Source organism: Melanaphis sacchari, unplaced genomic scaffold, assembly GCF_002803265.2.
Source record: "Melanaphis sacchari strain LSU unplaced genomic scaffold, SCAv2.0 Contig22_pilon_pilon, whole genome shotgun sequence".
Classification (NCBI taxonomy): Eukaryota; Metazoa; Arthropoda; class Insecta; order Hemiptera; family Aphididae; genus Melanaphis; species Melanaphis sacchari.
This window is the reverse complement of record NW_020271107.1, coordinates 9,805-25,755: the sequence shown is the minus strand read 5'-3', so window position 1 is coordinate 25,755 and position 15,951 is coordinate 9,805. Positions and strand designations below refer to the sequence as shown.

General features: G+C 23.9%; 1 pseudogene; it reads left to right on the top strand.

Annotated features, from left to right (window-relative positions):
- The first annotated feature begins 8,789 nt into the window (after nucleotides 1-8,789).
- LOC112594484 lies at nucleotides 8,790-15,951 on the top strand (annotated as a pseudogene).

Sequence of the window (15,951 nt, the reverse complement as noted above, 5' to 3'; positions counted from 1 at the left end):
ATGTGTTTTAATTTTATTTGTATTTATAATTTGAAACATTTATTTTAGGTTTCTACTTATTGTTATTGTTGCATAGGCTATGATAAAATGTAATGTTGTGTTGTTTTTAAATTAATTTTGTAATCTTGTGTAAAGCTAATTTATTTTGTTATATTATTAAATTAATAATTTCAATTTTTTTGTTTACTTTTCCTATTTATGTATAAAATGTGACAAGTTTACTATATGATTAGATGGTTGTAACTTAACAATATATGATTTGTTTAGTTTCTCTTTATGCAAATTTTAACCGTTGACATTTAATATTCAGATTAACCATTCCATAGGAATATTCCATTATGTATTTATGTAAATTATTTTTTATCATACATTGCAAAAATCAATCTTACCGTTAATCAATAAGTTCTCTAAAACCAGCTATAGTAACAATTATTTGAAGTTGATGCTCATTCATTCAAATTATGAATTAACTAATAATACTAGCTCTATGGATAGATGTCTTCATAAATGATTTATCTAAATCTAGATAATAGATTTAATATTAACAATGAATTGCACTTAAAGTTAATAATGAAATGTTATCAAATTTATCTACAAGGATAAATTGGGATTTTATTTTATTTTTTTTATTCAGTTCAATTATTCAGTATATTAATATATCCTTGTGGTAATAAAGCACATAAGCAATTTAATGATAATCATAAGGGTTAAGATGGTTAAGTACTGCTGATACTCGATTTTGTTCATTTGTAACTACATTATAGATGCAAATGATTTATTATTACTTATATTTTTGTATTTTATTTAAATTTTCCACATTTTTGAATAAATGCATACAGGGATGTTATAAATTTAATAAAATATTTTAAACTAAAAATGAATCTATAATTATTTCAGGAATATAATTCAAATACACGAATGGCAGATTAGGTTATATAACCTATTATCTTACTCTAAATGAATAAAACAACAAATTAATAAATGATAGAATGGGATGAAATCAAGTAATTGTCAGTTTAAGATTTCCACTGTTTTAAATCTCTGCGACAATCATATCACACTATGTCAAAATAAGAGTTTTAAAGTAAACAAATAGATATATGCACTTAATGTGCCATGATATTTATTCGTATGTTACTAATTCAAATTTAAATTCTGTATTTAATCAATTTTTATAATTTCATGCTGACAGGTGTCGATAATTTAAAAAAAATGTATTCTTAAAAAAATGAAATTTGTTAATTTTTTGCCAGCTAGAGCTATATGTTATTTTTTTCCATAACATTTTGTATCTAAACAAATTCACACATGTTTGTGTACTTTTATCCTTAGCTCTTCTACCTAATTAATATTTATTATTTATCAATTTAATTTCTGTACCTATGTATGATGGCGATAAGTTATAATAATAAAATTCATAAACATGCTTATAAATTAACTAGCTATCTAATACCAAATTAGTAATTTCGTGCATATTTTTTAACACGTTTTTTGTATCAACCTTATTTCAAATTAAATTGAAGGGTTCGGTGCAAGAACCAGATGGGTATCTCACTATCTCTACTTTTTTTCAAAATGCATGTTTTTCCATTTACTGATAAAGAATCATTTTGTCAACATTTAGATGCAGTAACCAGGTATATCCGTTCATTAGATAAGCAAATATAGAAATAGAGCCTATGGAGGTGTCTGGTAACAGTATTCGGCGCATTAACCTGGTATCTCCAAATTTTTTAATTAATTAATTATTTCATTACTATAATTCAGAAAAATGTTGTTTTTCTCTATGCTGTGCTGTAAAACTTAATTTGTAACGAATAGTTTTATAGTTGCACACTGTTTTGTATTATTTGTGATTGTATTTTAATCTTAAATAATTGTTGTTAGATAAGTCAAAATATGAAAAAAAAATATCATTTCGGTGCAATAATTAGTTACCTATCTCTATGTTTTTTTATTTGCACCAATTAATAATGTACTTGTAATAATTTAAAATGTATATATTATACATATAAATATGTATAGCTAGTTCTTTATTTGGAGAATTCAAGTATGTTTTTGAAATATTTTTACCTCTGTTAGAAATTAATTAATTTGGTTATTTATTTACTGGACCCTTCAATTAAAGATAAACTTGTAGTCAAAATACATTTAGATCTGGCTGATAATAAAGTGTATTACATTAATATTATATATATTTATTTATTCGTGACTTGAGCATGATGGTATCTTATACTCGGTCTGTAAGTTAATACGTACTCAATAGTTATAGATATTATTATTTATTATTATACGCCCCGCGATATTTTTACTGTTCGATTTTTTTCAGGGTACCTATTTATTTAATCGTTTTATTATAAGATGTTAAATAGGTTTAAAGATTTCCATTTTCTATTTTTTCTAGCATAACATATTACACGGATCGTCATATTTTTTATATTTTTTTAGCGAGACATTTTGAAAAAGGCCGTTCGGCTGTTATTATGGTGCCCCGGTCAAATTTTTAAAAAGCGCTCTTAAAAATGTAGTTTAAATTAAATTTTTATTGTTTTAGACAATTTATTATTGTAAATGGTCGTATTATCTTTACACACTGTTATTAATTTAGTTAATTCTTTCAGTGCATCTATTATTTGTGAGATTTTATTTTTAACCACATTAGTACAATTTATTCAACATGACCATAGAGCCTTCACATAATGGCTTAACAGATAAAGATTTAATGTGTTTTTAAGATAAATCAACTACACACAGATGCAGAGAAAAACATGTATATTCGTTGAATCGCTCCAAAGACGTTTTTTTGACTCAATAGAACATGAAACACTATATCCAACTACTAAGTTCAGTAAGTGACAACCACATGGCATAAAAAAAAGCTCGAGAATCGGCTCATAACATTTTTGCTTGTACGCATTTATTTTTAGCCTTCATATTCGCTCAATTATTATATCCCTGACATCTACTGTTACTTAGTTCTAGTTTACAAATATACATTATTATATAGTCTTATAAATTCTTTTACCAGACTAGTATAAATATTGGTCTCTGATATAAAAATTTCGATTTGTGAAATACTAATTGCGTCTCGGGTTTTCTATACTACTATGCTAATTGCGTCCCGATAATATTTAAAAACTACTTAGTTCAATTATTACACGGACAACAAATAGCTGTAAAGCTTTCCATTCAAAACTTAACGGTATGTTTTATTCTGCTCATTCAAATATCAACAATTTTATTGATATATTTCAAAACGTACAAAAATATACTTGCATAAAAATTCACAATTGTAGTCTAATACGACGTGAACGAAATAACACGTTTTGTTCGTTTTGATTTTGTCAAAACTGTATTGTTCAAATTTTTTCCGAGCCATAAATATATTATAATAACATATATGTATGTAATTTATGTATTATAACTAATATTTTTTACTATTTTTTTTTTATATTTAACGATTAAAATAATATTTTTGATGTATATAATTACGATACGATAAAAAACAATATTTTTAACCTAACTTAGCAATATGATATTTATAATATTTATTCAATGTTATTGAATCTTAAGTTTGTATAAAATGGGAAAGAAAATAATGTACTTACTTCGGATGCAATTAGTATAGTTGTTAAATATTATCGGGATGCAATTAATGTAGTAAAGTTAAAGAAAGTTGTTCAACGTAACTAATGTCCTGAGTGCAATCCAACATAATACTATATAATATCAAATTTAGCTTTTTTAGTTCGATATAGTATATTGTTTCGGTAAGTTTTCAATTATACAATTAATTTTATTTTGAATAGTTTTTCCACAATAATGAAAATGTATTTTATGATAAATACAAGACGAACGTGTCATTCATACCTAATCGTTGACGTCAAATAAATTGGTACGGCGATAGTGATGATGATTATAAGTCATTGTGCCCCAAGCCTCCAAAGTTGTAATATTATTGTAATGTTTATTATTATATCAATATATTTATATTAGTTCATTATTTCGTTAACTAAAAAAAAATATATTAGTTTTTAAAATTTTTTGAACACCTTTAAATGCGTCTCTGGTGCTGCCCCTATTCTTAAGGTGCCCCGGGCGACCGCCCGGTTTGCTCGTGTCTTGGGTCGGCACTGAGCATTATATAATATATATTACCTATATATCTATGTATTTTTAATTATTTATTTATAATATATAAGTATTATAGAATTTCCTGCATCGAATGGCGATTACGTTCTTTCAGACGGTTATAGTCCACAGCTAGTGTTCAGGCTTGATACTAAAATATGCACGACCCGAAATCCACATTAAGCACCTATCCATTTATGTATAACCCCGCGTCCTCGCATTTGTCTACCAGTAGAGCCCGGGGAGTGGTAATGTGGTACTATTATAATTTTGTACCAGAAATTATAATTCGGACGCATTTCTCATACAGCCTGTAGGCTGTAGCACATGTGACCGTAATCATTATTGTGTTTAATACCGAAATGCTGATATAATAAATAATGATTATTATTATGTACGCATTAATAAATCATAAAACACGACAAGGGTGCTACCTATCCTATGTCAATGCCTATATCGTATAATGCCGTTATGATAAAGGTGTCGGTATGTTATCTACCAAACAAATAGGTACCTACGTACTAATTGTTTATACAAATTATTAAAGTAAACTTTATTAAATTTTAATTTATGGAAAACCGCGTTTTTCATAACACATCTGTTATCAAAAATAATTCGAAAAATACGAGCAAATAATTTACAGAAAGGTGTTTTAAAAAAAGGTCATTGTATTATACATTTATACACGAATATTATTATTATTACTTTGTTGAGCACTCACAAAAGATTGCTGCTTTTATGCATTTAGTAGAAACTCGTCAAAAAATAAATTCTTTGATGATATATGTATAATGCATACAAACGTATCGAAGGATTCAATACATCTATAGATTTTATAGATTTACGACATTATTTTTTCAACAGTCTCAAGGAAAGTTCCATTGACACGTAAAGAATATTTTTTGTTTTGTCATATGCCATAAAACATTCATTGGGCTATTCGTTAGATATGGTGCAAGTTTGTGGGCTTATAAAATGTTCACTGCGATATGGACGAATCCAAGTTGATTTATATTTGAGTGTTTGTGTTTTTCATCTATTTTTGTGAGACTTAGTATTGTGGACAAAAGGAATTTTGCGTTTCTTTTTTTTAACAATAAAAAATATTTTTTCTATAAGACCAAACAACGCAGTCACCAATATTAGCCGAAAAATCCGATTGCCGTGTACAATATTGTTTCTACAGTGTGTAGGATCCCAACGCGCAGTAAGCGGCTGGCACAACAAATACGATTTATCGCAGACATTTTAGTCGCTTACGTCAGTGAACTATATTGTATATCAATTACGGCATCGTCATCCATAGGCTATATTATTGTTATTATAAATGGCATAAGTTGCTGCAAATGCTGGTGGTTTTAATTACATCCATTTTTTATGCGTTCGAAGATCGTGACTCAATTAAAAATTATGCCCTATGGCTATATTATGTATAGGTAAGTAGGTTAAAATATTATTATAGAATTACATTTTCAATTAAATTCGCTAACAGCAAAGTATTGTCTAAAAATGTTGTGAAAACCATACACCCAGATAATAATATGTTAAAAATGACACAGTCTGTTTCAATATAAATATATTTGAACAGTAAATTTATGGCAATATAGGGTAATAAAATTTAACGACGAGAATAATGATTGTTATACATATTAATAGATATAATTGCATGCGTTCGTGGTAAATGATAAATATTGATAATGTTTAGTGAAATTTGTTATGATGTATTATACAATACCTAGGTACTAAATAATTGTATTCGTTTTCTATTTATTTAGCTTGTTTAAAATTATCTAGATATGTTATAAGCCTTGCAATTTTATCAGGTTTAGTAACCGTAAAAAATAGGTACATTTTTTTCACGTGACTGACGACTGTTCAAGTTCAATAATTTTGCGGTTAAGTAGTTAATTCTAAATGTAAGCGTGCGCTGACCTGAATTTCAAATAATGTCAACTGCACTTTTAGGTTCCTTTCTATATTTAGATTTTTTTTAACAATTTAAGTAATAATTATAAATTATTATGAATGTTTAGTTATTAATTTAATTTGTTTTTTATTTTTTATAATACAATATTATGTCTATATATAATAACTAGGGCTCTGAAGTTATAAAAGCTAAAAAAGGAAAAATATGTATGCAAATATGCACGAGAAAATTGCAAAATATGCATTAAAAATGTTAAATATATAAAAAAATTATTCTGAATCCCCCCCCCCCCCCCCAAAAAAAAAAAACATTAGATATTGTTGATAATTAATAAAATAATAAGTAGTACACTTAAAAACTATTTATAACTGGTTAGAATTTTGACATCTTATTGAGCTGAAAATAAAGTAAAAAATATTTTTTCAGTATTTTTGAAATTACGAAAAATATAAATGTTTTCTAGTACTTGTTAAGTTATTATATTGAACTATTAATGGTTATATGTAAAGGTTCGCTGTTATTTTAAATTTTTGATTGTGCCGATGACAATTAATATTTTTGTTGATAATTTTGAGTGTTATATTTAATATTAATTGGTATACACAGGTTAAAAAAGAAAAAAAACAAATTTTTTTAGAAAAATATGAAATATGCAAATATGCACTTTTTTTTTGGCTGAAATTGACAAAATATGCATTTTAAATTTTCAATTTCTTAACTCTCCATTGTATAGTTCAGATTTATAGCTTGATATACTATAAATTAAGAGCATACAAAACAATATGTAATTCCTACTACTTCCGAGCCTTAATAACCATAATAATAATAACAATACAACTTATAATAAAAAATGTGTGATGACAGACGCCTAATAGCTATTTGTTATTTAAATTATTGAATTTATTTATTATGAAATTTAAATTATTTTTAATTCTTCTGTTAATAATAAAATTAAAATATATCAATGATACCATAAATAGTTTTGGGTTACCCATAGTTCTGTACTCTTATGGACTTATATCATAGTGCATTAGCACTCTTCTATTATATAAAAAAAATTTTTTTTTTTATGACGTCATTTTAAAATGTCGAACGTTAGGTACATTATTTATAATTACACGGTTCACTTTATTATTAATTTTTTTAATACTTATTTTAGAAAAAATTACGTTTTATCATAACAATAGGTATAAAACTGACCTCTGGATTAGGGGCTTAATTTGTAGAGCTATAATTACTAGTTCACATGAAGTGCTCAAACATACTCAGTACTTACCTTCTCTTTTGTGCACGCTAAGGCCGCTAAAGGTATTAATAAACTGTCATAAAACATAGCATTATAATTTATTATATTTACAGGAATAATTATAATATGATTAATATGATGTGTATTGTATGGTATTTGTGAATACTTATTTCCAATTCGAAATTGCTGAACTAACGATCAGGATTTTTCAGTATAATATTTCTAAGTACCAAAAAATGATGTAAAGATAAAAGCCATATTTAACATTAACATTAATATTAATATATTAATCATACCATAATAATATATATAATATTATTATATAACGATTATAATTAGAAAATATGTTCTGCAAAGGGAATTCACGTTTTTGATTGCCAACTGTTCTGGTATTTAGATACTTGCAAAGAATTTATACGTAAATATAAAATGTTATTACGTTGCATGATATGATAATAATACGTCATATTACTTTAAATCTATACCTATTACAGTATTACAGTTTAAAAAAAAATAAATTATAATAAGTTATATTGTATAAAGAATAAATACCGTACTAATGCAATTTTTAATCATAGGTACATTATTTTTCCTTCTAAAAATAACGGTTGTTTCGATGGCTTTAGTGCTTTAGAGTAGGTTATTAGTACTATTTCTCTGATTTAAATCACGAGTCATTACCATTAAAGAGAATGATTATTTTGGATGTTTGTCATATGGTTTTGTCTAAATATTGTTTCTAAAAATGTTGTTTATTTAAATATATGTATAAATACTTTTACTTTTCTAGTTAAATATAAAGTCAAGTAATGAAGTATTTAAAATATTTTAAAATATTATTATATATATTTTTTAATAAATTATTTTACTCTAAAATAACATAGGTATTCAAAAACAACAAAAAATAATTATATATAAAAGCGTTTTGTCTACGTTGCGAGTTTGGTCAGAGAGATGATCAAATAGTGCGCTGATATCCATTTACTTTATAAGTAAAAAAAGATTAAATTACATTTTACCTTTAAATTTTATTGTAACGCATTTTTATTCATTAAAGTATTTATCATAAATTATTTAATGAACATTTTTGTTTCGTACAAATAATACATATGCTAAATATAGTTGCCCATATTACTATAAATCTTATATTCTAAAATGTGTTTTGAATAAAAAATAATAATTATTGAATTGATTGGTTAGAAAATTATTTGAATTTTTGATAATACAATGTATTTATATGCCAACACACTTTATAATTATACCTATATATTACAACAAATATTTGTTTTTACATGTATATATATTATAAATGAGGCCGAGTTATTTAAAATGTTTTGATTTTTTTGCTATTATATAATTTAATTGACTTTTTTTTACAAAAAATTACATTTATAAATTAAGCATTTTAAAATCAGTATTTTATGTTAGTAATTTTTTTGATTTTGAATTGAAGTATAAAATCTATTTATTTTTAATAATTAAAAAATGATTTTGTACTTGTTATTTTTTTATTTTCTCGGTGAATCAATAGCAGCAAACAAATTTATGAGTATGTATATTCTTTAAAATTCTTAGAGCTATTATTATAATTAGTTCTCCCGAGTTTTATTAGTACAATATAGAACCACGTTATCAAAATTTAAACTATATTTTAATGAAAGCATTAAAATTATCTATACTTTAATTGACAGACATTATGAAATGTATAATTCAATTGTAAAAAAAAAATATCTATCACTGGTGTAATTTGAAAGGGATAAAGCATAAGCTTGCGAAAATTGTATGAAGCCTACTCAGAATCTTTTGGGTAATTCTATACATAGTAGGTATATTACATTTATAATACTGTTAACTTTATTTTTATTGTATTTTTATATAAAAATAGCTATTAATATGTTTCGTAAAAATTACCAGAAAAATAAAACTTATAGTATTATTGAGTATTAAGAGGTATTAACTAAAAATTATTTTGAAAATTTTGATAATTTTGGTGGTTTTTTTTTTTTAAATTTGGATTTCAAAAATTATCGAAAAAAACGATGTCTAAATATTTTTAAAATAACATAATATATGAGGTTGTTGTGTATTGAATTTTCATGATTTTTTTTAAAATTTCCTGCTGATAAGCCTATTAATATTCTATTATGTAAATTTTAAAACTTAAGTGATAAAATTAAAAAAATATAAATTTCAAACTACAAAATAATATTTGAAAATGTTCATGAATTTGACAAATTTCGTGAAAACCTAGATGCTTGTAAAAAAATGTTGATGATTTATTTGAGATATTTTTAGTTTATTATAAAAAATATTTAAGAAGAACTTTGTATTACATTTTCAAGGTTTCTTCTTTATTTATGAGAAAATTTCAAATATTCGTAAATAGCACAAAAAGTTCTTAAATATTTTGAAAATTATATCATATCTATTAGATATTAATATGAGTATATTATGGGGAAATTTAAAATCTCTACAATTATATAACTGTTTTTGCGTATAAATTACTGTTTTTCCTGATTATTTTGGAAAGTAATTTAAGTTTTGACCTCTTACAGTATCAACTAAATGTAATTAACTACTAAAGCACATTCTTTAAGTGAAAGATCAAAACTTTTTTTCTTTAATTAACAATAATTATAAATACATCCAATATATATTAATTTTTTGGCACAGATTCTCAAAGAGTTGTAGACATTTTTGAAAAGTATATTGTATGAAAATTTAGATTTACAATATAAATACTATGAAATAGTATGTTTATTTCATGTTACCAACGTTAATTTTGATAAATGTAATAGTGTTAAGTGTTATGTTAAAATTGTAAATATATATATTATATAAATGTGAAAATGGAAATGTTTGACATGTATGTTATCTGAAACTTCTTATCCGATTATTTTAATTCCTTAAAAAAAAATACATTACACTGCAGAGCAGTTTTTAATCCAATTTTGAATTCTATAAATTAACGAAAAATTGGGTTATTAATTTTTTAAATAATAAATACATAAAGAAAGGTATTTTTTTTCATTCGTATTACCAATTATTAGTTATTATTAGAAATTAGTATTTTAGTGATTATTCATTGTAGTTTAACAATGCAAAAATTGTTTGTTATTTTTGGTTAACTTTATCAAAACTCTATGAGTTATTGGTTTTTGAACCATAATAAAAAGGAAATAAAAATTTGGGTTGTTTAAAAATAATTTAAATAAAATGCTGTTGCAACGCTGGGTGGGACAGCTATGTAAAATTTATATGTTGGAAATATCATTTATATATCAAATTAGAAAACCAAATATTATTTATACACACGCGTTACGTTAAATTTTGGTGTTAGGCAACTTAATTTAACACAGATGCATTTTGTATAGGCAACAAAGTGCGCGGGGATATTTACTAATTTATAAACTTAATTCAAAGCCATACAGTTATATATATAAATTATAATAATATTATGCTCTACACAATGATATTACAATTATAAGTTTGTTACCAATATTTAAGAATAGTAATATTTTTTTAAATTTAGATACAGGAAGTACTGACTTTTCTAAAAAAATAATGTGTTACTTCGATGGAAATATGACGGATTCTAGTACAGATTTAGTTAATCTAGATCCTAAAAACATACCATGCGAATGTGAAGTAATTATTTATAGTCGATTTTCAATCAACGAAAAATCTGTAATAGATGTAGATAAAGGTAAGTTAATTTTTATTAAGTATAAACATGGTGTTTAAAATTGTGTTTTATTGTAATTTTGTAACGTTATTCTACAATTTTAAACAATTTTAAGAGTGAATAAAAATATCAAAATATGTGATAGGTCTTACTTATATAATTAGTGATAGGTCATAGGTAGGTATAACTACTATGATTAGTAGGTAATGATAGGTATGATTAGTGTGCTTAAGTTGCAAGACAGTTATTATTAGATATTAGTAATAGACATTAGATCGTTGTAAAAAAAAAAAAAATATTATAATAAGTCGTGTGTTAATAGACTAAAATTTTTTTATAATGATAAAATTATCATACAATATTAAAATAATAATAAAAAAAAAATAATAATGATTAAGTCTTAGAAATTTGGTTTTTTCGCCAGTAAATACGAGAAGATCAATAGTTTTTTTTAAAAAATAATTTAAACAAATAAGATAAGTAATTTGATAATTAATTTAAATAGTTAAAACTAAAGCATTTACTGTACTAATATATAATATAAATTTGTTTTAGCACTTCTCAAATCAGTAACTGACTTGAATAAACCTATGATCCTGACTCTTTCACGAAATTTGTTATATTTAGATTGGGTTAAACTATTGCAAGCTGATGGTAATGCTAAAGACGCAAAAATCTTATGTGATTTCGCAAAAAAAACATAATGTACAGGGGTACCTTTTAGAATCGATTACACCACATTGCGTACGTATACACTATAATCAACGTGTGCTATTGCCTATTAAAATAACTATAACACGCAATGAGGTGAGGATTATATTACATAATGATTAGTTGGTACTAATATGATTAAAAATAAAAAAGTTCTGAACTAATGCCTGTCAACCTATCTTTTATTAAAGTGACATAAAAAATAAAATTACTTACGACAAAATGTTGTATTTGTCCATAAATCTGCTAAAAATAATTTAAAAAAAATAATGAATAGTATAAATAATTAAAAAAAAAAAAAAAATTCCTGGAAGTTGTTTGTTACATAATGTACTTTCTAGTTAGGTAATATATTTTTTATGTTTAAAATCAATGATATAATATCTATTCCGTAAACATTTAAATTTAAAAATCCCACAGAAAAATATTGTAATATTTAGGTTAGATTAACCTTCGTTATTTTTGAATTACATTGAGTAAAGTTTATGAGAAACCACGTTCATACTTTTTTACTGAACAATTATTTATTAAAATTTATAGAAATAAAATAATAAAAGTAAGTAATTAAGTAGGTAATTGAACCTACTCTGCTGCTGTAGTATAGGTGTCGATTGTATTTCGTCACTGAATGGATAGAAAAAATAATCAAAAAAGTTGAACATTTCAAACATCTATAAGTACCACAAAATAAGCAAAACAATTTAAAATATAATAATAAAGGTTTTACAGTTATTTATTTTTTAATTAATTACGAAAAAAACAGATTTTGTAAAAATTTTTTCTCCATTATTTTTGAAAGTAACTTCTGAAAATATTTACTCTTGATTTATTATAAATAACTAGATCTAATTTAAAACCAAAAAATCATTACTGAATTGGAAGATATAAAAAATATTTGTCGTTTTTCTACTATAACAAAATGTGTACACGTAAAGTACGTATCACATTATTTTAAAATCAATATATTCATCAGTTCACTTGGAATATAATATTCAACAATTTAATAGGTATGCCTAAAAATCGGTGAACACTATTCTTAATACATACTTTGAAAATGTTATCAAATATTCATACAATGATATACAAGTATAAATTAAATTTATGTTTATACGACTATATCATATAATATATATTATTTGAATTACACCGAAATAACAATAGTTCATTAAATAATGAATTTATTACAAGAAATAAAAAAATAAAATCGATTTTTTTGAAAACTGGATAATTTGTGTATATCGATATCTTTTTTCCGCGGCTTATTTTGTTAGTTTTTTTAATCATATCTTAATAAAATATTGAACATTTTTTGCTTTTAATAATATTCGACTGTTTTTTGTTTTTGTACGTTTTTAGATGTTTACAGCATACAATGAAAACGTCGGAAAATACATTATACCTTATATAAAACAACTAAAATGCAGTCCTGATTTTATAATCGGTGTCACTGTTGAAGTATTTCCATCATGTATAAAGAATCCATGCAGTACGTTATAAATGTTTTATTTTGTATTAATTTATAAGTTATACATAATTTTACGCAGAAAATCATCGAGTTTTGTTAATTTGTATAAAATGTGAACACAACAAAATAGATGTCTGGAAAATGTTTTTTTCCCATCGATTAATATATTTTATAATTATATTAGACTATTAGAGTATATATATATTTAATTATTGTTGATAATACTTTTTCATTAAATTGAAATCATTAAAGTATAACAGGTATTCCAATACACTAAGGTAATTTGCTTTTTAACGAAGTGTCGATAATAAAGATAAAGATAAACCTAGATTTAACTTGAAAAATTATAAATTTTATTCATCAATTGTTTTAGATCATTTTTATAATTATTTAATGTTATTTAGGCAAACGACGAATTAATTATAATATCGTATTATAAAAAAGACATTTCTGTTGTAATCTAAAAATGAAAAATTATGTGTTTAATTTATTTTTATGCGTTAAATATATTCTAACACACAACTTTATATTTTATAAAAAGTATTAAATTTTGAAGAAATGAACGATTTAGTAACCTTTTATGAAATAGCAACGTTTAAAATGAATACATGTGAACCTAAAAAGTATAATGGCTTGTCTCCAATTACAAAAAGCAAACATGGCGCTAATTATCTCTATGGAATGGTAAAGATATTTAATGTCATTTGTTAATAATGACTGAGCCATTTGAGGTGTTTATGTGTAAGACGTATTGTTGCCATTTTTGAAATAATTGACTTTAAAATCAATACTCTTGTGAAAATAGCTGAAAATCTATTGCTATTGTAGTTATTATTTTACGTTAATTTGTCTAGTCTTACATATAAACAACTATTCTAATTCTTCATACAATTCTCAATTTAGTTTATATTCTATTTTATTTGTAGAAGGCTTTAATCTTTTTTACCCAAGTATTCTTTTCTATTGTCAACCATATTCTTTGGAGACCATTCTGATATTTTAATTGAAGCTTATGAATTTAAACAATTTATGTAATATTGTAATTTTAACTACTAAAAATATCTAGCAGAGTATAAATTAATAATTAAATTAAAAATATATCGTAGCAAAATGAAAATATAATAAATTAAGAGTTGTATGGTGTAAGTTAAGAAAGTTTAATTTATCATATCACTGTAAAAATTTTTAAAATTTTTTTATTGATAATTTTAGGAAGAAGTAGTATCTTATCTAAAGGAATCGAAAATATGTCTCACAAAACTCACCTTTGATATAGAAATGTACCCAGTTTACAATGATCAAACAAATTATTATTCTTATTCACAAGTATCGTATATAACAATATTTTAGGATAAATATTGATTATTTTATTATTTTAAATGTTTTAGGTGTGTAAAGGAAAATTTAACTGTTCAAATTCGTGTGTACAAACTACAAAAAATTTTTATGATAAGGTAAAATAATAATTTTTATCACCGAAAGTATAATTATACAAAATAATTATAAATATTTGAACAATAAATTATTGTTTTATTGTATAAGATATTATATGATTATTGATTACTATACATATCATATTATCATATATTATATACTGATTATGAGGCTCAAGTGTATCTCAAATATTATTTATAAATTTTTAAACACGTGTAAAATAAAACCTTACCATTATTTCAATGATTTATCTAACATTTTAAAATCAGTATTAAGCAAAGATTTTTTTTTTTATAAGAAAATGTATTAAACAAACAAAGAATATATTAAATTATTTTATCTATTGTTATGTATTGTTTTATATGATATAAATACAAATATTTTAAAAATAAAGTTGATTTGAGACAAAATTTCTAGAAAAAATATTTTGGTTGTAGTTTATCATAATTTACTATTTATAATAATGTGAAAACGTTTGTTTATTGATAAAGTTTCATTTGCGATTTAAAAAAATAGTTAATGTTACCGTCTTGAAATAAATTAGATAGAATCATTTATGCGAGAATTGTCTTGAAATTATATTTTACTACACAATTAACAAAATTATGTACTAGGTACCTACTTAAAACCTCATTATTTAGGAATAAGATTGTTATTATCAGAACTGACAGAATCGTATATTTTATGCTCTCCATAAATTAAATAATAGCTTAAATTTATAAGGATTATAATGGTAAATATATTATAGTGGCAAAAAGGCCCGAAGCTTAAAGTTCTACTAGAGTTTAACGTATTCAACTGCAGTATTAAATAATGATGCATAAAAAATTCACAATTCAAAATAAAATTGGCTTGTCATATTTGTTCGTAAAAAATTAAGGATAATCTAAGTTAACAAAATCTACAGTTTTTCTTCACAGATATTATTACATAATCTATCGATAATTAGCACCTTTTCCATGTTTTCGGACATAACCGTTGTACGTAAATATTAAACTAAAACCTTGAATATGTATTACGTTAAAGAGTAGACACAAAAACGAAGGAATTATACGTAGTTATAATACGTTTTTACTATCCTAATTGTATAAGGTTATTAAAAAATTAAGAACTCATTTTTTTTTTTTAATATACTTTATCATATTTTTTTTATGGTTTTACAGGGAAAATTTGTACGTGAACAAGAAAGTGGAATAATTGTTGCAGTTTTAGATTTCGATGATATAAAAAACGAATGTGGGTGTGATTCGCCGTTCATTGGATTCAAAAATATAATTGCTGGTTTCACTGGTGGTTCACAAACACCATGTTCGAAGTTTGATGTTCAATCAATTGAATATCCAATTAAATAA